Genomic DNA, 23,251 nt, shown 5'->3' on the forward strand with positions numbered 1-23,251 from the left:
GACTGGTTCAGGGTAAGGACTCGGTTTGATACATGTATAAAAAAAGAAGAAACGTATATTCACAGGGAAGTAAACGTTGATACACCAAGACTTCAGAGTAGTCTGACAGTAAGTCTGCTAGTGCTGACTGAAAAACTGCTTTCTTCCTGTTTAGCCACTGTAACAAACTAAATAAACTTAAATGAGCAAATTATAAAATTTAAAACTTCATTAGTTAGTTAACACGTTAGTTATTTCCAACATTTTGTCACATAAAGTTCAACGTTGAGTTTTTCTAAGCTGAAATGGTAAAGGGTCTGCACTTATACAGAGCTTTTCTACCTGTTGGCACTCAAAGCGCTTTACACTGCTTCTTATTCACCCATTCACACTCACAATCACACACACACTCACACACCAGCTCTCCCATGTGTGTTCACCGGGAGCAGCACCGGGAGCAGCACCAGGAGCAGCACCGGGAGCAAATAAGTTGGGGTTCAGAATCTTGCGCAAGGACACTTCGACATGTGACCAGAGGAACTGGGGATCGTACCAACAACTGAGGGATTGGTGGACAACCGCTCTACCTCCTGCGCCACTTTCTTTTTTCACAAATAAAAAAATAGCTTTAGTAAATTATATTCTGCACTGCTCTAGTACTTTTTGGATTGTCTGCAAAAACTGTCATCACAGGTAAATTTCCACAGAGGCAGTAGTTTAAGGTGAATTTTTTTTTTACAAAAATCTGGGTTGCCATGGATTATTCTAGTGACACTGCTGTCCTGAATACGAGTAATAAATGGTTGTAAGAGCTAAATCAGTGCAACACCCATCCAGCCCTGTTGAAATCATTCCATTTAAAACAGAATCATTCAACAATTGGTCCCAGTGTGACAGCGGCACTGTGTATCCACTTCAGTCAATGACATCCTATGGCTTCTTTGCTGGTTAGCTACAGCAGGAGGCAGGTAATCAGATGCCTGTCGCTGCCTGCATTAACACATCTGCCCTCCCGCTGCAAACTGGATAACAGGCTAAAGCTCTACTGTCTACTGGAGATCACAGTTTGTGTGTATTTAAGTTTGTGTGTATTTGTAAGTGTGTGAGACAAAAATTCGAGTTTATATTTTTTTTACATGTGGGGAAAAATTGTGAAGTGTTAAGAATTTCATCAGTATTAAGCTTAAGTCTATCATGGAAGGTTAATTTAGGGTTCAGTTCCGAGTTTGGGGTTAAAGTGGAATCCAGATTTGGTTGATCCACCTCAATATTGACATTTGGAGTGTGTTGCTGAAGTGGGCCTCACGTTTGGAAACTGCTAACATGCAGCAGATTTAAAGGAATACAGTAATGTCTATGCCTGTGTTACAGATGGTAGTTTAGCTTTTCACAAGACCGGAAACATCCATTTGGCTCTTTTTCTTTGTACATCAGATATCATTTTACAGTGTATCTACCACAATGTTGCAAACAAACAGTTCATCTATTTTATCTGTTTATTTCAGAGAGCACAGCAAATTCTCTAATGATCCCTCACTGCAGAGGAAGACTGTGTGACACATGAATGGACAGTTTGGAAAATCATTAAGTGCTCACTTCTTTGCCCTAAAAATATATTTGCCTCTCCTGGGGTTTGTATCCTGCATTGTCTGACTATTTTATTGATTCTTTAGTTGAGTCTCATGTTTTAAGCAACTCTGAATTAATTTTTTTTATTGTTTGAAATGTTCAAAGTACTCCACTACCCCTTTATTTTATTCCATCTTTTGTTTCTAAATGATTTGTCTGTCCACACTTAGCCCTTTGACTGGCCATGTCCACTTCTTGGTTTTTTAAATACTTGCTTAAAAGCAAGGATAGAAGACAATTATGACTTTCTGGTAGAAAGGAGTATCTTATGGAGCTTTTGGTTCATAGTTCAAACATCAAGTCTTTCATTAGTGTCTTAATTTTGGGACTGGTGACAGCAGTGGCACAACCTTTGGTAGCTAAACACTGGGCACTTAAGAATGGGGGATGGGGGCTGCAGGGATCCTTGGATGTCTCCCAGCTGCTGGTGCTGTTGGAGGTAGCTATTGTAATCTCATAATAATAGCCATCTTTGGTGCAATTAAATCATCCATTTCCCCCCTATGGCCTTTACCTTCTGTCCTCCTGTCATACACATTCCTTGATATTAACATCCATCGGAGATGAGGGAGAGAAGGGAGCAACGAAGGAAGAAAGGGATCCCTTTCAAAAGCTGGAGATATAGAGTATATGGGGGTAGAAGGAGAGAGAGAGTGAGAGAGAGAGGTCAACAGAGAAACGGAGGGAGAGAGAGACAGAGGGGATGAGCCAGGCCTTTTGTGTGTGTGCTGATTAATTAGAATCCTTCTGGACTGCCATTAAAGCTCATTAAAAGGAGCCACAGCCATACAGGCATCAAACAAAGAGCTTGGACTGAACCCCCATCCAACCCTCATTATGTCTGCTCTACACACAAAGAATGTGGATGTGTGTGTTTCTGCATATATACATATATATGCACAGGCTTCCGTGTTATGCAGAGTATTGATACAAACACACACAGGCAGTGTTGGCATACACACGTGTTGGCATACTATATTATATATATATATATATGTGTGTGTGTGTGTGTGTGTGTATATATATATATATACACACACATATATATATATAGCTAAACCTAAAGTAGCTAAAGTTTATATCTTGACTGAGGTTATGTCTGTACCTGGACTTCATAACTTGGTCTGGGGCCTGACATCAAAACTGATGCAGTTTTAGAGAATCAGAAACATAAAATGACATAACCTGTCATTAGAGACATACCCAACAAGACTGTAGGCTGTACTTGCTGACAAAGAAAATGTGTTAAGTGTCTGAATACTTTTTACAAGCTTTTTTTACAGAATAAGTAAATAAGCCAAAACTCTTAAAGCAACTTTTCTTTGTCAGCTAGAATTATTCAGTGTAGATTGATGAGGAACGGCTATTTCTGTCCTCTTACAAATGAATTCCACCAACCAATATTGTGCAAGAAGTCAAGGGGTCTGAATATCATTTACACTTAATAAAAAATCTACATCCTTGTTCATATGCATGCATGTTGTGTTTGTGTATATGTGTGTGTGTATAAACCAATCGACCATAACATTAATACCAGTACATCACAGTTTGTTGCACCCGGGGCTGTGTACTGTAGCTGCAGACCATTTGGAGTTCACATGCTGACCCATGTCCAGGTGGTGTTATTGTTGTTGCTGATCAGTGTATTTGTCTGTCTTTGTGTAGGACTGGTGTGTCAACTAAGCATATTGGTAATGGGATTTCCTTCTCTTTTTGGCTGAGTCTCTACAGGGTCTGGTAGCACAAATGATGCTCACCCAGCAAGCTGGCTGAGCCTCACCCATCACCACTAAAGGGATGAAATACACGTCCAAATCCCAGATCAGACCCTTGTTCCTTTTCAATAAGGCTTGGACTCGGGTTCCACATCCATCATGATGAGAGTGTTTATGGGTGCCTATTAGTGGGTAATTCTACTGGAAGACTGGAGTTATTGTAGCGGGCTACAAAACAGTCCTAGAGCTCTAACAAATAGGATAATTACCCATAAAGCTTTTTTTTTTATAGAGTATTATTGGTTTTGCGTTTTGAAGTTTATACAGTGTGTGTATGACGATTAGAGGGTTACAGGAGTTTGTGCTTCTGGTAAACAGTTCTACATTATACAGAGAAGTGTTACTTGTATTTAACACTGTACCAGTGATATAAATTGAGTGTACATAATAATAGAAACACGTCATCACAATGATCATACACTTGAATCAACACCTCTCTGAAAATGAACAAGAGGTGAATGTTATCACCTTCTTAAAGCAAGCATGTAATACTGGACTGTTAGATTTAACTGCATTTGTTGTAGTTTGGTGTACCTAATAAACTGACAACTGGGTATAAATTTTGTTAAAAAAATAAAGTTTAACATACATTTATGATATTACATTAATAGTAGAAGTGAGTTAAGTAAATTATTCTTAGGCATTAAAGATAACAGCTGCATAGTCTGACTAATAATAACCAACGGTTGATAAATCACATTAGCTTCACACACTGGTGAGGCAGATGTCATTTCAGTGGTGCAGAAGCTTGAGTGATATCTAAGTCATGCTTCATGTGTGTCATCATTTATTTGCTAAGATTTCATTGCACTTTCAAGCTTTTTGTTGACATATCAATCCTGCAATCCTTCAGCCAAGCGTAAAAATGTTTTTAATATACTTGGACTTCATTTTTTTCGTCTTTTATGTTTTTTTAGCAGTTCCGCTCAGGGTTTACATAAAAGTAAATGCAAAAACTGTGAACGGAAACTCATTTTATTGTTTTGTTTTGTTTTTGTCGCCAACTTCCAGAATTATTCATAATTAACTGAGTGTGTTATTGCGAGCACCATGTGATTACAAAATATATTTTATACAGTTTCAATTAAAATTGGGACTTGTGATTTGAGGACACAGACTTTTAGGTGCTTGATTTGAAGCAAATGCGCAGGAAATATAAGTTGTGTGTATAAAATGCACAAAGTACTAAGCCAATAATTTATGAACATTCCAGATTATATGGAGGTGAAGGGTTAAGGAGCTCTCTTGTCACCTTGATGTGTTTTTTATTGAGCTGTGCCATGAAAAACATTTTCAGAAAATAGTTACAGTTTGAGCATTTTAATTAACACACTGGCCCAATAAAGTTGGAGCTGCCTGTCCTTCAATGGCAGGATAACCATCAATCCTGGCCAACCAGCTGGCGGCTGACTGTTGCTAAATGCAAGATCCAGGCAAAAATTAGGGGTTGTACTGCTGCATGCTGCTGCAAAAAAACAAACAAACCAAAAAAACACAAATGGCATTCACTGGCATCTTGCGTTCCCTTCTTTTCACAGTAGCAACAAAAGAAACACTTTCTTACTGACATTGTAATTACTGGTGTGAAGTCCCTATACCCTGTTCTTGTGGGTGTGGACCTTGCTATCACTATTCGAGGTCTTTTTTAAGAGTGTGTATTATTAAGTATATTTAAATGCAAACATATGTTGACTGAGCTCAGAAGATGGGTCAAACATACTGTGCATTGTAAGGTGTTCTCTGCATTGACTTTGAGTGTCCAGACAAAAGACTGCAATCTTGAGTGGCAATAGAGACTGAAGTGAAACTGAAACTCCTTTGTTCTCCTCCAGAGTTATAAAAATGGCTGCTTGTCATAAAACATACTAATAAAGCAGTCCTACAACATGACTTTGTTTTACTGTCTAGACATCTACTATCATGTCACGTGAAGGACAATGCAGAGTTTAGCATTGCCACCTGTTGATTGTATTAACATTTAAGTAAAATTATGATGTGTTGGTTAAATGAAATATGTGAGGTTGTGAATCCTGTTTGTGGCCACGTACAGTGAATCTAGAAAGCATTCCCAGCACTTAAATTCTTCCGCATTTGGATCAATTTCATTATTTTCCTCAAAATTCTACAAACAATCCCCTCAGGTCGCCCTGCTGCCTCCCGGTCACCTTCTCTGTGCTCACCCATTCACAACTGCCACCCCTGCTGTCCCATCAGTCACCTGACTTGTCACCTAATAAACTGTAGTTTGCTTTCCAACACTTTTGTGTTCTGCTCTTCTGCTCTGGGTCTTACAAATCCCTCCCTGATACATACTTTCTCAGAACTCGGAAGATCTGATATAGTTTTTGAATGTGCTTTTAAAAACAAAATCACCCCTTTTGTATCCTCACATCCAGATGTATTTTAATTCTTTATACTGTACACTCGCATTAGTGTAGAAGCTGAAGCTCTGCTGCAGGTGGTGGTTGGATGCTGCATCCATGTTTTTACAAAGAAGGGCAGGAAGCACATTTCTTAATCATTGGACTCCTTCTTGGCTGCCAATGGTTTGGAATTTAAAACCAAATACAAAGTCTTAGTTGTTAATGTATGTCCACGTTGCCCACGCAGACTAAAATTTTAATCGTGTCTCTAAATTCTGTAGGTGTGAATGAATGCTTGTCTGTCTGTGTACGTCTCTCTGTGTTGGCCCTGAGACTGATGACATATTTACGGTTTGCCCCGCCTTCCTGCCCAATGACAGCTGGGGTAGTCTTCAGCCTCCCGCCTATCTTAACAGGGTGAGCGGGCACAGATACTGGAAGGATGAATGGAGGAATGGGGTTATGTTTGTGTGGTGGAGGAGCAGTGGTGTAGCAGGAGGTTTCATCTCTGGTGCTGTGTGCACAAAGCAATCCGTAACATTTGTTCAAAGGGTGCTTCACAAATAAATATTTACTTACTTCTTACACTACACCTTTTTGTGTGTGTGTTTGAAGAAAGAGAGCCTGGGCCAGCTTACCTCACTAGGCAGCATATTGTAGCAAGCTTGCCAGTTAGCAGGGGTTTATGCAGGGCCATTGCCTCTGATTATCTTTAACATCTTGCTGAGTGCACTGCACTGGGCTGCTGGCACTGTTTCAGACACACACACACACACACACACACACACACACACACACACACACACACACACACACGTACTGACAAGTGACACTGGAGCCAGTGGACCGCTTATTACACTCTTGGCCGGGTTTATTTGAACTGGACTTTTAATCCATCATCACTGATGATCCTAGACCTGTAAGTGTGTGTGTGTGTTTGTGATTGACGGAGCCACAGTATAGCCTGCTTGTGTATATGCCTGGATAGTGTGTGTGTGTGCCCACAAAGCTGCAGTTTATAGAGCATCTCCTGCAGCTTTCTCTCTCAGTTCTGCCCTGTCTGTATGTTTGTTCCTCCAGAGGACCAGCATTTCAGGGTCACTGAGTCTCTCTTTCCTTTCTACTTCATTTAACTTGGGCTTTGTGTCTAATTGTTTTCCTAGGACTAATATGGCCATAGACACTATTCTAAAAGGCCACCAAATTAATTTTTGGCACCCGGCACCCAAATTGCTCCCACTAATTTGCAGCAGTTTTCACTATTACACCCTTTCACATACACATTACCACGTACAGAGACCATGTTTAGGTAATACAGTGGGTTCAATGTCATTTTATGTTCAATGAAATGGAGACTAAAAGCTTCTCTCTCTCTTTCTATATCACACAATGTATCATTTCTTAGACGTCCTGCAATACAAATTATTTTTTTGCTACATAACCATTTTTTTGCAGTTTTTAACCAAAACTAGTTAAATGAAATAACTATTGTGTGGTTGAACTGCATGTTCAGTCATGTGCATTGCATGCTTAACATTTTAAGAATCCCTAGCCAGTGTTCCCGTTATTTTAAAGTTTACTTGTATCAGTCTACTAACCCTGGACTGTTCCACTCACAGGTAATTCTCTCAGTACTGACAGTACAGACAACAGCATGAGCTACAGCAGAAGTCCGAACCAGCATGGTGGCAGCAGAGTGACTTTAGGGCTGAAGTGGTATATAGGTGTTGACTTCCTGTGTGAAAGCCAGCAGTGTTTGACACGGAGATCAAGGTGTCCTCTGTGCTGCTGCTTCGCTGCATGAATACATGCATGATTTAGTGCCCCATTATGCCAGAGCAAGTCCCATAGCACCCTACTGATGCTGCAGTGTGCAGATGTATTGTTGTGTGCACTACTGTGTGTGTGCATGTGATCATGCTACTCCCAGGAAAATGTTATGCTTTTCACCCCAAAGAACTTGAACACAGTAGATACACAACAACTGGTGGTTCACTTTATGGAAATGTTATGGATGATAAAGAAATGGCTTTGTTGTTACAGGCTTTATGTTAATGCTGTGTATAAAAGCTGCTTGCCTGCACAGCACACAAACACTGCTGTCCAGACTCAGGTCATGGAGAGGACAGGTTTAAAACTGTTGGTTCAGGGCAGGATCTCCTGTCTAATGCTGCACCAGGAAGAAAATCCATATTTTTTTAACCCTGTTTGGTTGAATAACAGCATTTTTATCTCAGTCGGGTAAACATTTGCTTTCTCTCATAGTGCATAGTTCTGTGATCGGTCACATACCAAGTGTACAATGACACACCACTGTCTGTTTCATTATACTAGTGTGCTAGGAACCAATTTAATGTAAGAGGACAGTTATGGATCAATCCGAAACTGGGGAACCGGGAAAAAAATTAAACAAACAAAACAAAACAAAATCATGCAGAATGTTCAGATTCATCCAATTTCGAGGGGAAGGAATCATCTACATCCATACACACATCCAAAAGCCAGACTTTTTAATATCACAGAGCACATGAAGGTCTTTCCTGCAGCTCACATCAACCTGACTGCAAGTCTGCTTCATTTACTCAGGCCACAGGACACAGCATTTCAGTGTGTAAATTTTACAGTAGTGTGTCTTTGTGCCATTAATCTGACTGCAAATTGTGAGTTTGTAAGAGCCTGTGAGTGGCAAGTCTTGCAACAGGGGCTGTATCATGAGATTTCAGCAGAGATTTGATTGGATTTTAATGGAAGACCAAGGTCAGTTTTTCCTAAATAATTACTGGCAATGATTCAGGGGTTTCAAGTCAGTATTTTTTTTCTTATGGATCGTACATCATACAAAAGGCAAAATAATAAAAATATTTTCTTTTAATTTCCTGCAACTGTGGCGCAGGAAGGTAGAGCGGGTGTCCACCAATCTCACAGTTGTTGGTTCAATCCCCAGCTCCTTCAGTCACATGTCAAAGTGTCCTTGAGCAAGACACTGTACCTCAACTTTGTTGCGCTCAGTGAGAGTGTGTGATTGTGAGTGTGAATGGGTGAATAAGAAGCAGTGTAAAGTGCTTTGAGTGCCAATAGGTAGAAAAGCGCTATATAAGTGCAAACCATTTACCATTTTGCTACACCATCTGCCATTTTGGTGCCTTGTACTTGCCTGCCCATGTCCCTCTGTCAATTAACCCTTCTGTTGGTCATGAGAGGATAGGGCCACATTGTTTCGCTGGATCTCTTGACATAAAAAGTATCGTCACAGTTTTAGAAAAATCAAAGTTTGGTGGATATTAGGGACAAACAACTGTGTCTGTGTTAGGCACAAAAACATCAGGCTAATGTTAAGAGAGAAAGTACATAAAACCCTCAACCTCTCTATGAAGAATTTGTCACTTTACATGAAACCTCATTGCTTAAGTCATCACATGTCAAACCGCTGGGGTTTCCAATGTACTCGACTGGCAGCCATGTGCATTTCTTACTCATGCAAAAGTGTATGTTTAGCATCAGCACGTAATGCCAAAGCACTGGACAAAGACTCAAACAGCACAGAGGATGACCAGAGTGGATTTAATGTTATGGCAGGATCTGAGTATTTAATAGCTCTGGGCTACCTGGTTGTTCCTCTGCCTTCTCCTACATTAGATCAATATGTGGAAATACCTCCATTGATCCTGGTCCACAGATTGGACAGAGTCAGGCAAAATGTCCACTCATGCTTAACTGCAGAGCATAGTAATATATGGAGAAATATTTTTGTCCTGTTTAGATCCTGTTGTTGCAACCTTGGTCTGTTTAGGATAGTCACGGTCACTGTATCATAATCACAGGGTGGTCTGAGTAATTTATTGCACATTATGCATTAATTATTGATCCATTATAGACAGGCTGCAACTGCCAGTCTAATAATAGCTCAACAGATACCAGTAGCCAGAGCCAATCTGGCTTCAAGGAGAAAATTAAAAAAAAAAATAATTATAACAATTAAATAATTAAAAATGTAATAAAAATAAAGGAATATTACTAAGAAGGTGAAAAAGGTCACCGGATCAGTAATGTCATCATCATCATCATCACTCTCTGGGAACCATATATACCTGCACATAATATGTACCAACCCATGTTATTGTGGTGATTTCATTTTTTTTCTTTAGTCTGTTTCCTATTTTTGTTTTCTGAAGCAATTACAAAGTTAAAGTTTTAACTTTATTTGGACTCATCTTCATCAGTCTCCTTCTTTTTTCTTTTCCTTTGGGCTGTTCCCTTTCAGGGGTCACCACAGTGAATCATGTGACTCCATCTAACCCTGTCCTCTGCATCCTCTTCTCTCACACCAACTAACTTCATGTCCTCTCTCACTACATCCATAAATCTCCTCTTTGGTCTTCCTCTAGACCTCCTGCCTGGCAGCTCCAACCTCAGCATCCTTCTACCGATATATTCACAGTTTCTCCTCTGAACATGTCCAAACCACTTCAATCTGGCCTCTCTGACTTTATCTCTGAAACATCTAACATGAGCTGTCCCTCTGATGTCCTCATTCCTGATCCTGTCCATCCTCATCGCTCCCAAAGAGAACCTCAACATCTTAAGCTCTGCTACCTCCAGCTCTGCCTCCTGTCTTTTCTTCAGTGCCACTGTCTCTAAGCCGAACAACATTGCTGGTCTTTTCTCCACCCATTCCCCATTGCTCTTAACCATTGACCCTAAGTACTTAAAGTCCTGCACCTTCTTCACCTCTGCTCCCTGTAACCTCACTGTTCCACCTGGGTCCCTCTCATTCACACACATGTATTCTGTCTTACTGCGGCTAAGCTTCATTCCTCTGTTTTCCAGAGCAGACCTCCACCTCTCTAGATTTTCCTCCACCTGCTCCCTGCTCTCACTTACAAATCAAAATGTCATCTGCAAATATCATAATCCATGGAGATTGCTGTCTAACCTCATCGTCAGCCTGTCCATCACCAGAGCAAACAAGTCTGATAATGTAAAACATTTGCCCCTTAATCACTAGCTTCTTTTACTAAACCTGGTTCAATGAAGTCTCTCTTTACATTTTATGAATCTCTTTACATTTTGAGATGATTATGACAAAACAAATTTTAACATTACATCTGCTGACTATGTTTTCTATGTATTTGGGGAATAAGATAATTTTATTTGTTCAATATTATCTAAAGGCTGGTCGATACTGTCTGTGTCAATTTCTAGCTCAGAGACCTAAAGTTGGACATAACAACTGAGGAGAGGACTTAATAAAGTCTAGATTCAAGTTGTTTCCTTCAAGTTTCATAGTGGAAGGTTAGGACAAGGCAGCGGATCTGATCCTGCAAGTGTTTTTCACAGGCTTTGAGATGCACACAGTAAATAGTGTTTTGCATGCGTTGTCAAATCTTTTGTTTTCTGCTTGTGGAAAGAGACTCTGCAGATGAGGTTGGTTGATTTGTGGGTGACTGAATGTGTTTTAGACATTTCAAACACAAATAGAAATGTACTGCATGCTGAAGCTGTTTGATTTCCACCACACTGTTGTTTGACAAATCATGTACACAACAAAATTCACTTTTTATTTGCTGTCTCCCCTTTTGAGCATGAAATGTTTGAACTCAAGGATTTGTCTACTATTGTCGCAATTCAATTCGGCCAGGCATTACAAACATTTAAGTTGTTACAGAACCAAAAAAGATTAAGCAATCCCAGCGCTGTGGGCTGAGATGAATGGGAATGAAGTCATATCATCAGTTTTTAAAAAAAGGATTTTTTCAAGTTTGGAAAAAGTAGATTCTGAGAACAGAACTGAATAACAGATATAAAAACAGTTGGAAATGCAATAGTTAGTACCGTTGTCACGCAGCAAGAAAGCTCTGGTTTTCCTCAAGGTAAACTTTGCTTATACTTTTTATACATGATAGTGTATCTACAATATACATTTTAGAATAATTAGCAGCACACAGTTGGGTCCTAAAACTGATGGGTTGTAAAACAATGACTATTTGGGCACAGTTAAAATCTCAGCAGATATACAGTCTTGTTCAGGTATCAAATAATGGTGAACTCGTGCTGCTTTCCAGAGCACTAAACACAGGAAGAATTCAAGACACACTTCAAATGAAAGCAGGTTTTATAAGATAAAAGTGAAAAAAGGATGATGAAAATTATAGAAAAAAAAAGTTACAATCTAAGAGTAAAGTCTTAAAATATTTTCTAAATATATAATAGAAATATTCTTTGACTTCAAGGATCACTATTTGAGCTGATTTCGTATGAAATCAAAATGTGATTTTATTTTATTTTTTTCCTTTACCACAGTCGATGTGTTAGTCCATATGTTTTGGGTCATCATCTTCTAGGAGTGTCTGCATTTTTTTTTGCCTTTCTACGTTTTCTCTAATTATGTTATTTCTGGCTCTTATTCCTTCTCTATGTTTGTTTCCTTTGTGTCTGTGTGTGTGTGTGTGGTCTGTCCTCTTTCCAGGTCTTTATTGTACAATGTTTTTACGTGTTTTGCCTATCAGTCCCAGAAGTCACCAACCCATGGTTAAAGAAAATATACCCCTTAGTGTACAGTTTTCACATTAATAATCAGAGGATTTGTACTCTCTTATTTATTCTCAGCCTTCCTTAGACAGTTACAGTTTAACGTGCCAAATGCCACCTACATATTTTTCTTTATACATTTTCTGTCGAGACAGACGTAGCATTTTAATTAAGTAACCTTGAAAACCTTATAGTCCACTTGGACTGGGGTGTTTTGTTTTGTGAATTTGTTTATGTGTTTGCATCTGTTTGCATAAAACTGAACCTGAACTAAATTGATTTTGTGGTTCTGCTGCATATTTCATAAGAAAAGAAAAAAAGTCTTTCAATGTTAAACGTCTCAATGAAAAACACTGTATCTCAGTTAAATGAGTTGAATCACTTTACAAACCGTATCAATGTGGAACGAGGAGAAGAATCTTAAAATTGGAGGAGGGGAAACACCAGGCAGCTGCTCTGTTTCTTACTGAGGACTATTGATCTGCAAATATGGATGAATGCACTATTGAACCCACTAGCCTAGATGAGTAACATTTGATTTGCCTTGGAAACCCAACAGGGACTTTTAAATAGCACTTCCCCAGTGCAGTTCATTGGTATTTGATTGTATTAAGGAAAAAATTATGAGTGCAATATCACCAGTTTTGACAGCAGTTAGCAATCACACATGTTAATATCATTTAGTCTGAAGCACTAGTCAGAAACTAGTTAGCAAACACTGCAAGCTTTAGGGAGCAAAAACACTTTAACATCTGTTTAATTTCTATAAAGCTGATGCCCACCATGGTTTAATTGCAACACCAATCCAGTTTGAGATAAGCTCTTGTGAAACCCATGATCTTAGGAAACAGAATGATTTGAATCACTGGTTACATGATTGGCTACTGTATGAAAATGTCCAAACATGTACAGAAACTGTGTGGCAAAGTCTAGAGATGTAGATGTAAGATACTGCAGTCTACTGCCTGGCTCCTTTTTTTCTATTGAAATATTTTGTAGCTGACTTTGCCTTCTCCATTTTCCTTCCTGGGTGTGTCAGTCAGTCGATACAGGGCTCTTCTAAATGGGTTACTCTGAGAGTCAGCTAGTCAGCTCCTTAGCGAGGTCTCCGGTCTGATCGAAGGAACAGACAGAAATGATGTTTTAGAGCTTCAATTACCGTTTTTGGAAAGGTGCTGTTTTCTTCCCTAGAAAACATTCCATACAGAATTTCTCAAATTTAGTCTGAGCCTTTTATTGCTGGGTATCTATGGTCCTTCATAAAATTAATATATGTAGTATAATTTAATTGGTAATTTATATAGGATGTTACTGCAGAGATCAAGCTTTATTGATCAATTGATTTTATTGTTGACCTGCGTACATCAATTTGGTTCAGTGTACTCAATAAACTGCAATGGAGGCATGAATTATAATGTGTTGTCTATTGGATCCCTGGTCGATATTAACATCACCAAAAAGCAGTTTAAGTGAAATCTAAAAACTATTGGATTAATTGCTAACAGAATTAGGTTTAGACATTCAGCTCTGCTCAGGATGGTTTGGGATAATTAGTGATCTTCATGTAGGGCTATCAATGGCCAAAAAACAATTCTATTAGTTTAATTGTGATGGAAGTTGAGGTTGTACTTTGTCTTTATGAACATGGTAAACAGCCTGCTCTGCGTCTACATTGGCATTATGAACATGTGGGGGATACTGATTAGTTAGAAATAATATCAGTTAGAAATGTCAGGTTGTTTCAGGGCTGAATTAGAAGCAATGTTTGTCTACTCACTGGCAAGATCCTTAGGTAAAAGCGTTGCTGCCTGTCAGCCCATCCATGAATGTGTGTAGCCTTGCTATTTCCTCCTCAATTCATACGTTGTATTTTCTATTAAAATAAACATTAAAAAAAAATAAAATCTCTTATGCCCAAAGCACCTCAAAGGGGCAGCAACTCTACTCCGGGCTCCAAGGTGTCTGAACTCAGTCCACTTCCTCCAAGGCTGAGCCTAGTCCCCAGAAGAGGAAAACTCATTTTGGCTGTTTGCGTTCACAGTCTTTTTCTTTTGGTCATTACTCAGAACTCATGACTATAGGTGAGTGTTGTAAAGTAGGCTGACTGGTAAATTGAGAGCTTTGCCTTGCAGCTGAGCTCCTTCTTCACCACAGTGGTTCAATACTGTGTCTACATTACTGCTGACACTGCACCGATCTGCATGTCAGTCTCACACTCCATTTTACCCTCACCAGTGAACAGGACCCAAAGATATTTAAACTCCTTCACTTGGGGCAGTGACTCATTTCCCAGCCTGAAGGGAGCAATCCACCATTTTCTGGCTGAGAACCACGGCCTCAGACTTGGAGGTGCACTGTGTTATGCTGCTGCAGCCACAGCTGGTAATCTTGCTCTGACTAATCTGGATGGCCTTGTCGTTTTAGTCTGCTCGCTAATTAATTATGTGTAAAGATGTTCTCTACACATTCTCAGGCCACTGCCTTTTGTCCAAAACCTGTGTGTTATCATTTAATGAATCAATCGATAATTGTTACAAGTTTTCTTGTAGCTTAGGCTGAATAAAATCATACCAATCAGAATCAACAGTTTAAGGATGGTGTAGGAAATGCACCATCATAAACATGCAGTGGGTTTAATGATTACTGATGATTGGGCAAGAAATGCTACCTGACTGTCTGGCAGTGTTTATCTTTAGCACAACCCACAGCCTTGCTACTACTGCCAAGTAAATGGTCTTCCAACATTTGCATCTCCTTCTAGTAATATAATCTCACTACTTTCAGTGATCACCCTGGAGCATTCTATTTCAGACATCAATGGACACACAACTGAAAGAGGATGCGAGTGCCACATCTGTCATCAGAAAATCAAAAGAAGATCCTACACAGAAAGTGTGGTTTTATTGTTGCATTTTGGACATCATGCTGCGCCCTCTAACTACATTTTATTACCTGTGAAATGAAAAAATTAATAGGGTGATGAAGACAGGTGTGGCATAAAGGACAGCTGGACATTCCATCAAGTTGGGCTTAACTGCAGTAGATGAGATTCAGGTTCGTCAGAGCCCCATGTCGCCGTCAAAAAAATCATCTTTTCACTCACTTTCCTACTGTGAACAGAGTAAAACAAGCAGCTTTATTCTTTGCCACAAACCCTGTGGGATACTAATTGAGATTGGCCACTGATGTTACTGTTAAAACAGAGGAAAAACAGCTCAAAATGCTCCACCATGGATTGGAACAAAACACCACTAAAAGAAGCTTTTTTGTTTGTTATTTGTACCAAAGCAACAGGGAAATAACTTTACCTATTGTTTTCTGAGGGAAGTGCAAACAGGATGATTGCAGGAGGCAGGACGAGTGCCACAGGGAGAAGCTGATGTCTTTTTACTTAGCATTAGCATTAATAACAAAGGGGGAAATGCAGAGAAAGCATCTCTGGAAACAGACACAGTCACAATAAGAAGTAACAGAGTGAGCGTTTGCATGTGTGTTTGTGTGTGTCTGGGGATCACGAGCAGCATCTGCACAGTGTCCATAACCAAGCGAACTCTTCCATTAAGTCAGATGCAACACAAAATCAGCAGAGCTGCAGTGGGAATCCAGTGGGAATCCAGTGGGAAGCCAGAACAGAGTGGATAACCTGTGTCTGCAGTGGTGGAGCTGTCCTTGGTCCTGATCTGCTCTTAGTACGCTCAATGGGCCTCCTTCACCAATTGATCTTAGGAAAAAGGTTTTCTTAAAATCCACATACACTTTATGAAGATTCGTACATTCACCAAAGCTTTCTTATTTGAAATTTCCTCTTAGGTAAGAACACAATCAATACATGCTAAGACCACACTTGCAGACATTTTGGTGACCAGTCATTGAGTTTTCTTCAATATTATAATAGTAAGAGATTTGGATTCCAATATTTTGTACATACATAGTATGTTTTCCTTATAATTTCCATTATTTTACTATTATGGTCTTTCAAGATAATAAATACTACATTATAACTTAGGTTCCTATTGCACAACATCATGATTAAACGTGGTGAAAGACTTCTCACTCAACCGCCACCACAACAAGACGATGTACAGTATGTCTTGACCACTCCACACACCAGACAGCAGACTCGCTCAGCTCAGCTAATTCTAGGGAAGCCTTTCCTCAGGAAGAATATCTTTTCTTTCTGATGCTTTTCGTCTTCTTTTTTTTTTTATATGTAGATATTTCCTCATATTTAATTTCAGACATCAGCTATCTGAATTTCTCCAGGTGTGCGTGTGTGTGCGTGTGTGATTTCATCCACTAGTAGAAACGTCTGGATATAACTACTTTAGCTTCAGTTCCTGCAGCAGACCTGCAGTTTGTCTTTGGTTTTGAATCCAGTGCTCCACTGGATTTTGCCTGGCCATTTTTTTGACTTCCCTAGTGTCATTTAAAGTTTCTGTGGGAGGGATTATGTGTGTGCATGGGGGCCTGAAGTCTTCAGCTCCTTTGTGGGCACTGGCAGGGCTTTTGGCAGTTCTAAATAAAAGCAACTAAAATAAATAAAGTAAATATAAATTAATTCCTTACATGAGGCATCACTTTATAAATTTATCATTGAAATAATTTAGCTTTAATTCGTCAAAAATCTTTCTGACCTGACATGTAAAGGCCGTAAGGTTGCAATTCTCTACGAAGCAGCCTACAGTCTCTTAGTGAAAAGTAGGAGTTGCATCCTCAACTTCAAGAACAAGCTTTTCCAACAACCCTGAGGGCAGCATTTCTGTCTACTTATAAAACAATATTACTACATTCAAAAACAGAAACATTGCCTGGAACTACTGCTCTTTGAAGAGAGATCTTCAGAGCAGCATGTTTGTACAGTATGCTATTTAAGCAATTGCCTTTCATACACCTCCAGCTCCAGCAAAGAAGTGTATTTGTAAAGAAATGGTGAAATTATGTCATATCTGCTATACATAAACTGCAGAACTACATTTCGCTCTGCAAAAACTGTGCAGCTATTGATCTGGTCAAGGATTTTGACACAGTTCTTCATAGTATATTGGCTGGTTTATTTGTGACAATCAGTGTTTTATTATTATTAGCTGCTTTTCAGGTCGATTTAAGTGCATCCAATTATCTGGACCTATAGGTGTCATTGTTCCATAGCTCTAAATCTAAAGCTAAATTTATTTGTTTTTAGTTTTTTTAGCTGTGTTTACTTGACAAATGTACCTGATTTCTGTAGAAATACTGGTTTGATGGCTCCCATGGAGCATTTTACATGTGTGGACACAAACGAATCCACAAACCACAAATGGCACATGAGCCTACATGCGAATAGACTATTGGTTGTGTGACATGCCCATCTCAAAAGCACATCTGACTATGTTTGGTGCAACCACAGTGTTAGAAACCTCTTATCAAGCAGCTAACAGTAAAAGTATGCTTAGAATTGGAAACTGCATCTCTTATGACTCTTATGAATATCAAGTTTTGCCCTCTAAGAGGCATTTTAACAATCCCTCAATTGTAACAAAATAGGCCAATCAACTGTTTTGTGCATTTTAAAATGTTGCTCAATCTACATCAGAGTGGGGTTAAATTTGTCTCCTCATTCTCTGAATGCTGAGAATGTGTTTTGATGTGTGCAATCAGTGATGGTGTGGATGTGTTTTTTGTTTTATTGGTACAGTAAGTGTTGGTGTACAGTATGTTGTGTTTTTGATGGTTCAGACTGCTCTCAGGCAACTAAAATAGTATATTACTGCATTAACTGGATTACATTTTCTATTTATATAATAAGGGCATGTTGGTAACATATCTGGCAAGTCCCACATATATTCACACTGAACATATTTTTCTGCCAAAACATCTGATCTGTTGCACTTTTGTTGTGTATAAACATTATTTCCAGGAGGAAGAGTTGAATACTTTCATGTAATACCACCTACTGAATTGTAGCTGCAGTGTGTACTGTAGCTTTAAAAAGTCAAACGAGCTGGAACTATGGTCCAAACATGTTTGAGCAAGACTTAGACTTCTAACCAATCAAAGAGTATCATTTATTTATGCTGGATTAGTAAGTATTGGCACATTCTTAATTATTGTAATTTATAACAGAGGCAGAACATGGAACAGTGTGTTGGAGCGTGGCTGAGTGTAACAGAGCGAGGAAAGGGAGAGCTGGGAGAAGCAGGGCAGATATTTTGGAGTCTCCTGCTAGAGCTAGTGCTAACTTAACATGCATATTCAGAGGTTTGTGTGCACATACTGTTGCAATGGGAAAGTGCTTCACTCTGGAGCACACACTGTCTACAGTATATTTCACTGTGTGTGTGTTTGTGTGTAGAACTAAAGCAGGATTTTTAAGGATTTTATCAGTTAAAGTTTAAACTTTTTAAAGTAAAACTAAGAGCAATAGTTTTGACTTAATGGCACATATCAGCAGCTGTGAACATTTAAACTTTATTAGCATTCGCTTCTAACATCACTGCTAGATTTTTCCCAAAGCAGGAGACCATATTTTAGCTTTTGTAATATTGCTGAATACTGTGAGCTTTTCTACACAGACTGTAAATCCGCGATTCATACTTTTCAAAGCAATACCCCAGTATTACTCAAATGAAACCCTGTATAAATTGATGGTTATGTGGAGAGACCCCATTAAGGATTTACCATATATATTGTGATATGGGAAACACATTGCTGTCATGTTGTTATGTTTAGTGTCAGTAACATCTGAAAAGTTACATTAAGAGTTCATAACATTACCCAAGAGTCAACTGAGCTGTGGTGACAATTATTTAATCTGTGCAGCTTTAAAGGTTTATTAAGACTTTATTAGGTTCCAACTCAATTGGTAAATAGGTCCAATCCAATCCAATGCATCTTTATTTATAGAGAATCTTAAAAACAGCACAGTTGGCCAGAGTGCTATACACAAACATGAAGGCAAATAAAACACATAAAAGAATTATAGAAATAAGACATTTAAAGATACAGACACAAAAACAAGCCATCTCAAACTGAGTTAAATGCCAAAGAGAAATAATGTGTTAATAAGAGAGGATTTAAAGATGGGAAGTTAGTTGGCAAGCCTGATGTGCAAGGGCAACTCATTCCACCATTTTGGGGAAGCCACTGAAAAAGCCTCAAAGCTTCCGCTTCGTCTTAGGGACAACTAAAAGTGAGTGATCTGCTGAACTAAGAGAGTGTGATGGAGTGTATGACAGGAGGAGGTCAGACAAATACTGTGAGGCGAGACCATGAAGACACTTAAAAAGGAATAAATTAATTTTTAAATCAATATGGAAACGAACAGGGAGCCAATGAAGTAATGCCACAATCAGGGTAATGTGCTCATTTTTTTTCGTACCAGTTAAAAGCCGGGCAGCAACATTTTGAACAAACTGTATTCAAGCAAGACACTTCTGGCTAGGCCAAGTCAAGTCAAGTCAAGTCAAGTGGCTTTTATTGTCATTTCTACTATACACAGTGGTACACAGTACACAGTAGAAACGGGATAACGTTCCTCCAAGAACCAAGGTGCTACAAACAACACAAGCTATAATAAAGTGCATCGAGTGCAACCAAGTGCAAACAGTGCAGACGAAAAAACAGTACAGACGGACAGTGTAGACAGACAACACAAGTAACACAGGACAGGACACAAGACCCAAGACAGTGCCGACCAGTAAACCTACTGTATACTATTTTACAGTACAGTACAGTACAGTTAAGTGTGCTAGGGGTGTTAAAAAAAGAGCAGCATGTAAACGGTATAGTGCATTTAAATGTCCAGCATGTAAAAAAAGTGCAATTGCATTGGAATGTGCAAAAAAAAAAAAAAAAAAACAGCAGGTAAACAGTGTAGTGCAGTAAATGTAGAATGATAAAAGTAAATAAATAATAAATAAGTGGTGGTGGAATGAGATGAGTAGTGAGTGATGAGAATGTGCTGAGTTCGGTTTTCAGTGTGTTTAAGTTCTATTTCAGTTCTGTGTGTTGAGGAGCCTGATGGCTTGTGGGAAAAAACTGTTGCATAGTCTGGATGTGGTGGCCCGAATGCTTCGGAACCTCTTTCCTGATGGGAGGAGTGTGAAGAGTGTGTGTGATGGGTGTGTGGGGTCGTCCACAATGCTGTTGGCTTTGCGGATGCAGCGTGTGGTGTAAATGTGCATGATAGAGGGCAGAGAGACTCCGATGATCTTCTCAGCTGTCCTCACTATCCTCTGTATGGTCTTGCGATCCGCGACGGTGCAGTTCCCAAACCAGGCAGTAATGCAGCTGCTCAGGATGCTCTCAATGGTCCCTCTGTAGAACATGGTCAGGATGGGGGGAGGGAGATGGGCTTTCCTCAGCCTTCTCAGGAAGTAGAGACGCTGCTGGGCCTTCTTGGTGATGGAGCTGGTGTTGACTGACCAGGTGAGGTTGTCCGCCAGATGAACACCAAGGAATTTGGTGGTCTTGACTATCTCCACTGAGGATCCATCGATGATCAATGGAGAATGGTCACCCTGTGCTCTCCTGAAGTCCACAACCATCTCTTTAGTTTTGTCAACGTTCAGAGACAGGTTGTTTGCTCCACACCAGGCTGTTAATCGTTGCACCTCCTCTCTGTAGGCTGACTCGTCGTTCTTGCTGATTAGACCCACCACGGTCGTGTCATCAGCAAACTTGACTATGTGGTTTGAGCTGTGCATTGCTACACAGTCGTGCGTCAGCAGAGTGAACAGCAGAGGGCTGAGCACACAGCCCTGAGGGGCTCCAGTGCTCAGTGTGGTGGTGCTGGAGATGTTGTTCCCGATCCGGACTGACTGGGGTCTCCCAGTCAGGAAGTCCAGAATCCAGTTGCAGAGGGAGGTGTTCAGGCCCAGTATGCTCAATTTCTCGGTCAGGTGCTGAGGGATGATTGTGTTGAATGCTGAGCTGAAGTCAATGAACAGCATTCGTACGTATGAGTCCTTACTGTCCAGGTGGGTGAGGGCCAGATGGAGGGTCGTGGAGATGGCATCGTCCGTGGAACGATTTGGACGATACGCAAACTGCATGGGGTCCAGGGAGGTTGGGAGTTGGGTCTTAATGTGCCTCATGACGAGCCTCTCGAAGCACTTCATCACGATGGGTGTGAGCGCGACGGGACGGTAGTCATTGAGGCAGGAGACAGTAGACTTCTTAGGCACAGGCACGATGGTCGTTGCCTTGAGGCACGTAGGAACAACGTTGCTGCTCAGGGAGATGTTGAAGATGTCTGTGAAGACATCCGCTAGCTGTTCTGCGCACTCCCTGAGCACTCTGCCAGGAATGTTGTCTGGTCCAGCAGACTTCCGTGGGTTAACTCTGCATAGAGTTTTCCTCACTTCAGCTGTGGTTAGACAGAGCACCTGGTCACTGGGAGGAGGAGTGGACTTCCTCGCCTTCACGTTGTTCTGTGCCTCAAACCGGGCGTAGAAGTGGTTCAGCGCATCTGGGAGGGAGGCGTCGCGGTCACAATCAGGTGAAGTTGTCTTGTAGTTCGTGATCGCCTGGATGCCCTGCCACATGCGCCGGGTGTCTCCGCTGTCTTCGAAGTGGTCGTGGATTTTCTTTGAGTGTGAGTGCCCAACATAAAGTGCGTTTTAGTAGTCTAAGCAAGTCGTGATAAAAGCATGGATTGAAATCTTTGATGTTGAGAAAGAAAAGGTTTCGCTTTGGCCAGATGTCTCAAATGAACAAAGCTGGTCTACACCACTGAACTAATCTGTGCATTAACTTTGAGATGACTTTCCAGTTCTAGGTTTGTTGCCGTAGGTTTCAAACACTGTGACCTGAACTTTGGGGACATCACTAGGGCCAAAGAAAATGACCTCAGTCTTTTTATCGTTGAAGTGCAAAAAATTAATTGACATCTATGCCTTAATTTCTTCAATACAATGTAGGAGTTGTGTTATAGAGTGTTTTCGTTTTTTAGTGGGCCATAAATTTGTCGTTTGCATAAAAGTGGAATAAGATGCCACGTTTTCATGAGAGAAGTGAAGAGGCCCAAGAATGGACCCTTGAGGCACTCCACATGTGAGAGGTGCTGTGCTGTGTGTGTTTCTTTTTAATGGTAAACACACATATAAATACCATTGTGAATTTACTTGGGTCTATCATGTAGAACTAATGTTACATTATGGGTTAAAGCTCATACTAGTGTTAAGATAGTAGGAGCTGGGGAAAAACTGCTATAAACAGACAAAAATTACAGGCAATATAACGTAGATTTGTGTGTGTGTGTGAGTGTGTGTATGTGGGGGGCTGTGCCAGCTGCTGTGGAGAATCTGGTGATTGCTGATTAAGCTAATGCTAGCCTACAGCTCCCCCCTGTCTTTAAAGCTGAGTGGGGCCACTGTTGATTGTAATGGAAGAGTCCAGCTCTCAGCACTTGCTTGGCACAAGTGGATCAAAAATGATCACTTTTCAGCAAAGAAGAGATGAGACACAGACAGCACTGTTGTCTTGATACAGTTTGCAAAAGTTGCTTTGGAAAATATACATAGGAATGCATGTAATATATTTTGTATCACATTTGAAGAAACTTCATTTGCTGTGATAGTTTCATAAAAAACACTTCACCAAATTCAAACCAACAAGTACATGGAAAATTAATCACTTGTAAGCCTAAACATGAGGACTGAGGCAGGGATTAGTTTTTTCCCCCATGCATGGCACAGATTTACCAAGATACTTATTATTTGTGGTCTGTGGGGAAGAATATAATCAAGGAGCCAAAAAAAATCACATTCGATTTCAATGTCAAGTTCAGACTCCATGATATACAGTAAGTCTGATAAGAGCCGGATGTAACAGATGTAGGGTGTCGGTGTGGAAAAGTGGTACCAGACCAGATTTGTGTATCTAGTATCATAATACACAACCAGCAATGCTACATCTGGGATGCTTCACAGTGTCTTTATACAAACAATATAAGGATCACAATTTTTTCGACAAAGTGTTCACGAACACTGATCGGCA

This window comes from Channa argus, chromosome 19, assembly GCF_033026475.1.
Source record: "Channa argus isolate prfri chromosome 19, Channa argus male v1.0, whole genome shotgun sequence".
NCBI lineage: Eukaryota > Metazoa > Chordata > Actinopteri > Anabantiformes > Channidae > Channa > Channa argus.